This window comes from Carassius carassius, chromosome 20 (genome assembly GCF_963082965.1).
Source record: "Carassius carassius chromosome 20, fCarCar2.1, whole genome shotgun sequence".
NCBI lineage: Eukaryota > Metazoa > Chordata > Actinopteri > Cypriniformes > Cyprinidae > Carassius > Carassius carassius.
This window is the reverse complement of record NC_081774.1, coordinates 18,341,698-18,353,974: the sequence shown is the minus strand read 5'-3', so window position 1 is coordinate 18,353,974 and position 12,277 is coordinate 18,341,698. Positions and strand designations below refer to the sequence as shown.

Genomic DNA, 12,277 nt, shown 5'->3' with positions numbered 1-12,277 from the left:
ATATCTTTATTTGTGCTCCACATGGGACAGACAGTCATACGTGTTTGGAACAGCATAAATGATGAAACCAATTTCATTTTTGAATAAATTGTATGCTTCCTAAAGGGAAAGTTCACTCAAAAAAATTGACAACAATATTCATTGTATGGACACACGAAAAACACTGAAACATTTTTCAAAATACCTTATATGAAAGAAGTACTGGTTTTGGGCGACATGAGGGTGAGTCGAGGGTGACAAAGTTTTTGATTGTCAATGGAAATAATTTTTAAAGGAGACGTATTATGCCCCTTTTTACAAGATGTAATATAAATCTCAGGTGTCCCCAGAATGTGTCTATGAAGTTTCAGCTCGAAATACCCCACAGATTATTAATTATATTATTTTGAAAATGCCTATTTTGAGTGGAAGCAGAAACATGGACAAGCTTACACACAAATTTATGTTAAAAACACAAGTTAAAAAACTGTTGGTTATGTCTGTGAAGGTGAACAGCTGGGAAATAAATTGCATGTTTACATTAGATTTGTATGGCAGCAGCATAATGATTTAATAAATCAACTGCTCTCTTGTTTCCTCTGAGGCTGGGACTCTAAATAGTGTTCTGTGCTCATCAGTGCAGCAAAAGACAGAACAGTTAGCATGCTTTGCTCAAACTTTCACCCTGGTATTAGAACTGCTACACCGCTTGCAAAAACACAATGGTGGCGCTGTGGGTGGAAACTGGCAGATTAAAGGGCGGTAATATTATAATAAGATCCCCTTTCTACATTACACAGGTAGTACATTACACTCCGCAGTAGATTCACCAGGGACCTGATTATAGCACTTCAACAAGGAAAAGGTCAGATTTCCATGATATGTCACCAACATTTTTATTCATAAATACATTTTCTTCACATTTTCTTTCCTCAACTAACCAAAAAGTTCATATGAGATGATTCCAATATTATTACACATTCATTCGGGAGATTATGCTTCTTATAAAGCAGCTTCTGGCCTCCTAAAAGGAAGCAATGACCTCATCAGAGTAGTTGGGGCACAATGGAAATAACTGCCTACTGACTTCCTGTTCACTCTACTGTTCCCCATTACAGGAAACAACCGTGAGAGACAACGGTCTCTGTACTCAAGTGCATTCCACAAATACACATGCTAGTGATGCAGAATGACAAAAGCTGATTATTCTCCTTTCTGCCATTTTTACTGGAAATGACACTTAGACAATTTTTTTTTTAGATAAGCCATTTTAGATCACAGTAGTCATGCTACCACACCTACATTCCCACAATAGTAGTCTTGAAGTAAAAGATGGTAGACTGGGTATCTATATGAATGCCACACCAAAGCACAACACCATCAAACTGCTCCAGCGGGGGTCTTGTTTATTCTTTCTCCACATAGGCGAAGCATCCTTCTCTCAACTCCCTGAAATAACTACATGTCACTAATCAGGGGTGCACAGCGGTCGCTGTAATCATCCTGTCATTTGACAAAAAAGCTCAACTCTTTTGAAGAGCTTATAAGAGTTTAAAGTAGCTGGCCAAGAATCCTCCAACACGTTCATAAGTGATTTGTGGCTCTTCGCATGTGGTCAGGTCTCCTTGTACTTTACATATTGACAAATTAGAAAATCTCTCTTTGAATAAAAGACAAACAAACAAAAAACTGATCCTCTCGTGAATGTGTGTCGAAGACCGACACGGAAGAGAAGAAATTGCTGAATTAAGTCAGCACAAAAAGTTGTGTTTTCTTTTTGCATAAAAAGCATTTTAACGATGTCCTTACTACCTTTCTGGGCCTTGAATGTGGGATTGTGAGAGTATCTCACAGCCGAATTCGTATTTGCTGAATGCTGACAATAGATGAGAAAGTATTATAGCGTTTTGTCACTAAATAGAAAAGTATAGCCAATATAATAGAAATGAGTTCATTTTTATAAAAGCTCTTGTTATAATTTATTAGTTAAAACTTTTTTAAATAGAGACCGTAAACTAATGAAGACGAAAATGGGCATTCTCAGCACATACTGGCAGAACAACTACAAATTATAGGCTTAAACATTTATGTTGAAAATGATTAGTACATTATAATGGGACCTAAATTCAGCATTTAAAATGTTTATATATAATTTTTTAGTGTTTTCAATTTCATTTAAGACGTAATAGTATTTATTTTTAGACATAACAGTATAGAATTTGGATATTATTCATATGTAGAAAAATATACCCTTTTTTCAGTAGGCCTAACTGAATATTATTAGCAATTATAAATATCATATTAGCCTTGATTTTTATATCTGTGCATCCCTATTGAGTCCATTGTGCTTTAGCATGCAAGAACTACCATGTGCCCATCTGCATTTGTATTATTAATGCACTGTATGGGGAAAAATAGCAGTAGCATGACTCAAAAATTGAAAACCTGCAGCAATCCCATTATCAAACCTCTCTCAGACTTGAAAAGACTTGAGCGCTGTGGAAAGAAAAACAGTGTGGTTGAGTATGGGAATCTTTAAATACCATACTCTGCCAAGTGTCTACGGAAATCAAATGAATTTCCTCTCTTAAACTCCTACTGTTGAATCTCTATAGCAGGGAAAACAGGCAGACAAAGAAAATATACCTATAAGCTAAAACTCAAGCCCCTGCTCTCCTGCTGCAGGTCCCTCTCACCTCTGCTGTGGCCAAACTCTCTTTGTCATGACACTAGGGGCAACACTTCACCTTATACATCCAGAGGTTAAAACAAAACAGCAGTCCCAATACATCCATATCCTTTTGTTAAACAGCCAAACCTTGTGTTGGGTAGGGTTGTAACACAAGACACCTGCGAGACATTTCCCTTGAAAAACAATCACTTCCCTTTGCTGCTGAGCAGCTTTCATCACCACTGGTACTTGGGTGAATGGGAATTAATTTTTCTATAGTCCTTTCAGTGTCTGAGATGCTTCAAAACCTGCACAAAGCCTAGTCATCTGACTTCTGTGGCAGAATACTGTAATAAGCATATATACAGTACAGACCAAAAGTTTGGAAACATTACTATTTTTAATGTTTTTGAAAGAAGTTTCTTCTGTTCATCAAGCCTGCATTTATTTGATCAAAAATACAGAAAAAACAGTAATATTGTGAAATATTATTACAACTTAAAATAATAGTTGTATAGTTTTATAGTTAAAATAATAGTTTTACAGTTTTCATTAAGTTTTATTTTAAAAAAAAAGAAAGAAAAAAAATTACTGACCCCAAATTACTGACCAGTAGTGTTTTATTATGACAAAATATTTATATTTTAAAAACATAGCTTCTTTTTTACTTTTTATTCATCAAAGTATCCTAAAAAAGTATCACATGTTCTGAAAAAATATTAAGCAGATAATGATCCTAAAAATTCAGCTTTGCATCACAGAAATAAATGATAATTTAAAGTATAATAAATTTAAAAACAATTATTTTATTTTTTAAGGCACATTTAGGAGAAACCATTTTTAATTTTTTTTTTACTTTTTGTGCACTTTTGTTTAACTGAAAATACAGACATTTACAAAAGATTTCTGTTTTAAACAGATGCTGTTCTTTTAGAATTTCTATTCATCAAAGAATCCTGAAAAAAATCTAATGTATTACCATTTCCACAAACCTTTTAAGCAGCACAGCTGTTTTCAACATTGATAATGAGAAGAAATGTTTATTGAGCAGCAATCAATATATTAGAATCATTTCTGGAGGTAATGATGCTGCAAATTCAGTTTTGCCATCACATCTATTCAAATAAAAATCATTTATTTTGAAATGTAATAATATTTCACAATATTACTGTTTGCATTGTATTTTGACCAAATAAATGGTAAGCATAAGACTTTATAAAACATTAACAAATCTTTCCGACCCCAATGTTAGTTTATGTATGCATTATAATAATAAACAATTCTCTAACTTGGATAGATTTACTGAGCATGTTGCAGTGCATTCTAGGATTGCCCTCTTAATGAAGCATACATGCATTTCTGCATTATAATTATTTATATCATAATTTATGGACACAGTGATGAAGCTAAGATCTATTTATTAATGCAATTCACCCTGTAATGATTTGTGTGACAGTGCTGAAATAACATGGCCTTTCAGTTTTTGCAACTTTTTTTTTTTTTTTAAATAGTCTGAACACTATTCTCAAGTTCATAACTCACAATGAGTTTTGCAGGATAATGAAGTCACAAAAACTTGGGGAAATATAAGCAGCTAAGCAACATCTCTCTCAGATCTTGTTTTATCCATGCAATTAATTCAACTCTGGACTCGTAAATCTGACTGGCCTTCTCTTGGAAGAGCCACGGATGAGTTCTAAAGACTTACATCTCTTTCCCACCAAAGCTCAAAGTTTAAATGAGGCGTATTATTCAGCACACACTCATGAAGGCCATCTTCCGGGTTGAACCTCACACATCCTATCATGTTGCACCGCATACCTCCTTACCAATGACTTCTCTCCAACACCCACTCAGTGTCATGCCAAAGAAAATTTGTCCAGACCAGGCCGTCCAGAGCTCAGATCATGAAACTTGGACTTGGACTGGAGTCTTGCAGAATAAGTGCAAACTGAACTGCTCTACAAAGTACAAATCAGGTGCTTTGTACCTCTAGAGCAAAGACAGGAAATCAAAAGCAAAGCGGGACTTGAGCTGACCAAGCAACAGCTGTGAAACTGTTGGCCACAGACTCCCTCAGATGTCTGATTTTGATTTTTCATGCCTGTAATGAAAGATCTGCTTGATCTGAAAGTCACACCCACCTTTCGTGCTTTGGGGTAAAGCATGCCATAATCCATTTTCAGCGTTCCCACTTCTTTTGACCAATGAATTTCAGTGAATTTTCAATAACCTTTCCGGTCCTTCATACTAGACTACACTGTTTTTTTTTTAAATCATTTAATAAAGAATGCATTCACAGAAAATTAATTTCTTTGCATATATATATACACAGAATTTATACTCAGCAGGGTGCAGATTTTGACATAAAGCCTATTTACAGAGCAATAAAGCTGTCTGGCAAAGAATGCAGAAAGAAAACATGTCACTTTATATCTGTTTTATGCCTCATTGAAATCGCTCTGCAACTTGCAGCTTATTTGAAAAATAAAGTGCAAAGCATGTTGCTTTAATAATGTTGAAGGAATGTTAATTTATTCGGTAATAACTATGGATTTGCAAATGGATTCGTTAGATATCAGTTGACTTAAATATTTCCAAAGCAATATATCTATAAAGTCAACTAAAAGAGACCTGCAGAGAACTTTTATTGTCTTCTTTCAGGTTCTAAAAACTCTTTCCATAAACTCAAGGCATGGAAACTAAACCACAAATCCACCTTTTTCGAATTTAAATGCACTCTTGATCCAACTAAACCAGGCAAGTCTTACAGATACATCTAATGTAAACATTAAAACAAATTCATTATTTATGACAGCGTTGCGTGCATTGACAATCCTTCATGAAATCACAAGATATTATCTGTAGTATCTGTCAGTGTGTACAGTGAGTATAGCCAGCAGCAACATAAGCAACCACATTAAAGAGATGGATAGATATATTTGCGAGTATGAGGGTGTGTGTGTGTGACCCCGAGACACCTCTTCAACATGGAAACGTATCTCTCACCGTGAACTTCAACTCAACCCTGACTCCTCTCTCTCCAGCACGCTTAGGACGCTAAGATCAGATTTCTGCATGAAAAGAAGACTTAGAGGAACCACACTTTGTACAGCAACATAAACCCCTCTATATCAGATCACTTTAGAAAGGAACTTTAGGGTGCAAGAGAGCATTAATAGTTGTCACCACGTATTCCATTACAGTGATCTTCCCTTTCATATAATAGGTAGTCTATACTAAGGCCCTGCTACACCTGGAATTAAGATGCATTTGAATCAGATTACAACAGTATGTACATGTGTAAACTGGGTGTGAAATGCTTTGAGCTTGTCTGCTTTCGACCACTTCCAAAGGTAGTCAAAAAAACATTCGACCGCATTGCTTTCGTAGTTTAAACGATCATGTTGTTAAAAGCAATCGAATAGCCACTGAAGACTGCTGCCTTCTCCTCTTATTATGGGATATATATTTTTAAAGTGCGCTAGCCAGACGGGATTTAAACTTTGCCAGTTAAAATCATAAATTTGTACTGAAGGTGCAAAAAAGGTGTTCTCTTTCCAGTCTTGATTCTAACCCAACCCCAAAACATTTGGCATAGTTCTGTGGCTATTAGAGAAGAAACCAAAGCTGTTGCTCTCTGTATCATTTTCCAATGTCTCCTTTCGTGTTATTATGTAAATTGCGCTAACTTATTTTGCAGCATTAGATTGAAGGATCAGAAAAAGCCCATATATACCTGTGTATAATCCGGAAAGAAGTGGTCGAAAGTGGACAAAAGAGACAGATTAAAACACCAGATATAAATGGAAATGTGTCTCGCTTGTCTACTTGTGATACCTGTCAACCAACCTTCCAATCATATCTTAATAACAAGTGTGAACAGGGCCTTATTATTGTCATGTTATTAACTGTATCATTAAAAAAGTGTACATTAAAAAAAAGTTATACTTTTGGTTATCCTTCATCAAATTGTCTACTCATGCAAGTTAAATATTCTAAATGATTTACTATATGATTTACTAAATTGGTTTGAGGCCCTTGAGGCTACAAGGACCCTGCTTTGTGGCCCCTGAGATTTCCAGATTTAAGACACTTTGCCTAAAAGCAGCATGTGATAGACCTAATATGCACTCAATAGAACATTATTCAACCACAGCACAAAGTGTTCCTTCATTTGTTTACATAGACTGACTGATATATGAATATGAAGCTAATAAAATGTCTACCACTGTCCATTTTCCAACACAGTATAGAACAATATTCTAATCTAATAAAGACTACTCCTCCTTTGGGGAGTCAGTCTGCACTCCCTTCAAACCCAAAGTCAAGGAGAGTGAATTCCACTGGCCTGACGTACGTTTTTACTTTCACAGTCTTTCATACAGGAATTCAAAACTACTTCGAGCTTAGTAAGAGCCTAAGTGTAATGTCTAGGGAGAAAAGTATCGAAGGGATGGAAATCATAGATCTGGATGACTGTTTCAAACACCAATTTCAAGGTTCAAACTGAAGAATGAAAGATATTTGATTTGATGTATAGCATCTGTCATTGCTAATAAGTTAACAAACTGTAAGAAAATAAGGAAACTCTACGGTGAAAAATTCAGATGTAACAGAACTACGTTCCCATCAGCTCATTTAATTAAAAACAGCTGAGCATGCCCTGCTTTGGAATAACCTTGACATATAATTTAAAACAAACTTCTTCTGATAAACAGCATCGCCTTAGCCAAAATCACGAGTATCATCCAAACGTATAAGAACCGTGCAGCTTCGCGAAAAGCTCCTTGGGTCATCTTTAAGATTTGTAGTTTACAGCTCAGGGATTAAAACAGAGAACATATGTTTCTTAAAGATGTAGCTAGCAAGGGGCTAATGATTACTTCCAGCAGGACTAGCACAGCCTGCTAGGCTAATTACATCTGATAAAATCAATCCAGCTTTTGCTCTTGGCTAGCCTGGCTATAAACTTTAAAATAAGAGAGCACACCTTCAACAAAAGATGTTATCGGTCCACAAATAACTGTACATTTTGGTGCATTTTTTGGCAACTTGGCAAGAACAGCTTGATTTATTATTTACAAATAAAGCATTGTTTCAGTACTACGGTACATTAACAGACAGTTGACTTACAGTTTTAAAGTTCACGGTTGGTAAGGTTTTGGTAATGATTGGCCATGTTTTTAAAAATAATAAAAATAAAATATTTTTTTCACACTATTTAAACAATAAAATATAATGTAATAGCGATTTAAAATAACTTTTTTCTATTTTAACATATGTATTTTAAATCCAATTTACTCCTGTGATGGCAAAGTGTGTTGAAAACAGTTGTGCTGCTTAATATTTTTGTGAAAACCATGATAATTTTGTGATAATCTATAGCAAAAATAACTTTCAAAAGACTGATGGGTCTTACAAGTTTAAATAGGCAGCATACCTAAAAGCATGATCCAATAATAAAAATCATAATAATACTGTTGCTGTTATCAATACTGACCAGTATTACGCAACCCATGATGTAGTTCAAAAGTGATTTGGGTCAGATTGGTTTTGGGTCAAGTGCTACATTCCATTTCAAGTAACTGATCTTTGAAAAATTGAACTGCTCACTGTAACACATTTAATCACTTGGAATGTTCAGGGGATCAAAGCAGGGGGCATCAACAACAGCTCAAGACCGCTGTAAGGGCTGCTGAGGCCAAATATCCCATATAAATAGCTTCAGAAGACTGCAGGGTTTTCCTTAAATGAAACTACAAAGCACTGACAATTTTGAGCTGACATATGCTTTTACTCCACAATAAAAACACACCACAGCATAAGCAACAGGGTTCAAGCTCCTGTGGGGTTATCAGCGAGGAAGGGCTGGTAGGAAAGGGCCCTCTCTCAGAACAATACTATCTGACACCTCTGAAGCTGCTCTGCCCACTTCTCCTTGGTCAAATGGCTCAATTTCCACTCTACTAACAGTGGCAAGTTTAGGGCTCGACTTGATAGACCATAAGGATAGATGACTCACTATGGAGCAAATGAGTGGCTGTGCTTTTCCATCTCAGGAGTGGCAAACAATGAGGAGCCACGCATACACATTAAAATGAAATAACTCAAGACACAAAAATGCCTCACAGCACTCTGTGCTAATCTAAAAAAAGGATTCCCTAGTTTGTCCACAATACATTTTATAAACTACCCCTGTAAAATGCAAACATGTGGAGACTAAATGACCACCCACAATTCATGTGGGTTTAGTTTCGAGCTTTGAATAAATCGAGAGTTAATTTGGTTCTGACATTTTTACTCTAAATTTTCCTGTAAGCTGGAAATATGTCACATGTAATATTACATTTAAAGATGAAGTTTGTCATTTTTCTGATGCTAAAATATTTTCTCCTCTCCAAGTTTAAAATTATCCTGTTTGTTTGAGCGGTTCAGTGTAAAGTTCTGGCTCAGCAAGTGGTGTAAGAAACATTAAAGAGGGGGTACAATGCTGTTTCATGCATTCAGAGTTGTTTACACTGTTAAAGAGTAACTATTTAGACGTATGATGGAGTTTTTTTGTGCTAAAAATCTTACCTCCCAGTTGGTACAAGTTTCGGAGAGTTTTTTTTTTTTTTTTGATCGTGGCTCTTCATGACATAGACGAGAGTGGAACTCCTTATATGGGCACGAATGTCTCTCAAGGCAAGGCAAGTTTATTTATATAGCACATTTCATACACAATGGTAATTCAAAGTGCTTTACATAAAATAAAATAAAATAAAATTCCTTTAAGAAGTAATTTTAGGTTTAAGAATAGTAAATGATTATACATAAAGTATAGAGCAATCAGTTTGGACATACGTGCTTATTCAATAAATGTACAGCTAAACAGATGAGTTTTGAGTCTGCATTTACATGTGACTAATGTTTTAGCACATCTGATCTCTTTTGGAAGCTGATTCCAACTGTGGGCGAAAAAACTGTGATAACAACTAAAAGCAGACTCCCCTTGTTTTGTGTACCGATCCTAACTCGATCCTAAAGATCTGTGGTCTGTTAGGTTTATATTCAGTGAACATATCTGCTATGTATTTAGGTCCTAGGCCATTGAGTGATTTATAAACAAGTTAAAGTACTTTAAAATCAATCCTAAATGTAACTGGAAGCCAGTGTAAGGACCTGAGGACTGGTGTGATATGCTCAGATTTTCTGGTTCTAGTCAGAATCCTGGCAGCAGCGTTCTGGATGAGCTGCAGCTGTCTGATGGTCTTCTTGGGAAGGCCGGTGAGGAGACCATTAAAATAGTCTACCCAGCTGGTGAAAAAATAAATAAACAAGTTTCTCCAAGTCTTGACTGGAAACAAAACATCTAATTCTTGCAATGTTTTTTTTTAAATGATAGTATGCTCATTTAGTTACTGCTTTGACATGACTACTGAAACTAAGGTCTGTCTCCAGAATCACACCAAGATTCCTGACTTGATTTTTAGTTGTTTGACCCCTAGAGTCATGGTATGCATTCATTCAACTTCATCTTTGTTTCCAAATGCAATGACTCCAGTTTTTTCCTTGTTTAACTGAAGAAAATTCTGGCACATCCAACTGTTAATTTAATCAGTTCATTGGCCGAGGGAGTCAATGGGGCTGTGGTCATTTGGTGATAAGGCTAGGTAAATCTGGGTATCATCAGCATAGCTGTGATAGGCAATTTGGTTCTTTCACATTGTTTGACTTAGTGGGAGCATATACAGGCTAAACAAGAGCGGAGCAAGAATTGAGCCTTGTGGGACTTCGCATGTCATGGATGTCCACTTAGACTTATGCTCTCCTATACTCACATAATAACCTCTCCCTTCTAACTATGACCTAAACCATTTGATTACCATCCCAGAAACCCACTTAAGAAAACTTGTTCATGTATTTTTGGTTGTAAGAGAAAGATAACTTTGTTCAGCTTCCTAAAGAACCCAACATTATGTAAACAGTGGATGCTGTTTGTTCTTCCGGAGCAGCAACGCAGTTTCACAAGCGCGTTTGTTGCCGAACATTTTATAAACAAGGCCCAGTTCGACACTGGATTAGCACATTATTTGATACTGAAGGATGAAGCGCTCCCAGCTATAAAAGATCCCGGTCATGAGTCAGAACTGCAGACAGAAAGCGAAACTGCATCAAATGTCTGTGTTTTGTTGGCAGTTGGAGCTCAAGTGCTCATCGATTTTTATCTCCAGGAGCTCAGCTTTTTTTTCCCGTAGAGAACTGTAAAGCTGTATCTTTCTTTTATAAATATAATACAACTAAAGACTTTTTGGAGAGATGAAGTATGCAGTACTACTCTATAAGTACTCAAAATTAACCTGAGATTGGGTGAAACTGTGTTTTATGCCCCCTTTAATTAAGCTTACAAACATAAAAAGGCACATTTAAAAAGGAATAGACCACCCACACCTTTTTTTGACAAATCTGTTATTTTCTCACCTTCATGTCATTCCAAACCTGTATGACTTTTCACTTCTGCAAAACACAAAAGAAGATATTTTGAAATATGTCTCAGTGCTTTTTTGTCCAAATCAAACGAGAACACTGTTGTTTTGGACTCAACTGACTTTCATTTTATAGTTAAACCAGTCAAAACATTCTTTAGAATATTTTCTTTTGTGTTCCACAGAAGTGAGTAAGCCATATAAAAGTAACAGAATGATGACAGGATTTACATTTTTAGGCGAACTATCCCTTTAACACCTCTGCTGGTCGCAAGACCAAATTGTAAGCAAAGAGAGACAATGGCTTGGTCTATACAGAGCAGTGGCTACAGCGTCTTCCCATCTGCAGTGTTTAAGGCGGAGCTGGTGTAAATCAAAGCCGCAGAGGCAGTCATTGGAAGAACCGCTCTGACATTACTGTGGACAGGCTGAGGAGAGACTAGATCTGCTCTCACTGAGGGCTGGATATACTGCAGGCCGCAACCACACACACACACCACAGGTTGGCTCTGAGGATGCCCTCACTGGAGAACAACCTTCTACACTGCACACGCTATACACCCCATTCATGTCTACTTCATGTTCCCACCCAAGTCCACGCACAGCACATTTTACAACCACAACCACTGAAAAATGCCGATTACTCCCTGTTCTTTCTCACATTATTTTATTAACCTTCAGATTTACAAATCCAATGAAATTGCTTGTTGAGCATGTTCTTTACATGTTGATGTATCGTTTTTTGTATTAAAACAGGAAGTTTTTAGCAGGAAACTACTTTTTTCTGGCTATTGTTCATTAAGTTGATTTGCTACTTGCTAGTTGTTTGGAGGAGGCACAGGGACATTCTTATTAAATATCTGATTGGACAATAAACGATGTAGTGCAAGATGAATCATCAATAATTCTTGTCCATTTTCCTTGATGTGAGAGAGTGCAAATTTTAAATGTTTATCTGGCTAATTTGGACAAATTTAAAAAGTACCCCATTTTTATGTGATATTGTGAAATATTCTTAGAATTTAAATAAATGGTTTTCTATTTTAATTTATTTTATAATGTTATTTATTCCTCTGATGCAAAGCTGAATTTTCAGTATCATTACTCCAGTCTTTAGTGTCACATGATCCTTCAGAAATCATTCTAATATGCTGATTAA

At 36.0% G+C, this 12,277-nt stretch overlaps 1 protein-coding gene across 1 annotated transcript in view; it reads right to left on the bottom strand.

Moving 5' to 3' along the window:
* The window catches only part of LOC132096575 (F-box/LRR-repeat protein 7-like), a 31,954-nt gene that overhangs the window by 15,201 nt on the left and 4,476 nt on the right, over nucleotides 1–12,277 (bottom strand). The gene's annotated exons all lie outside the window — the stretch shown is intronic.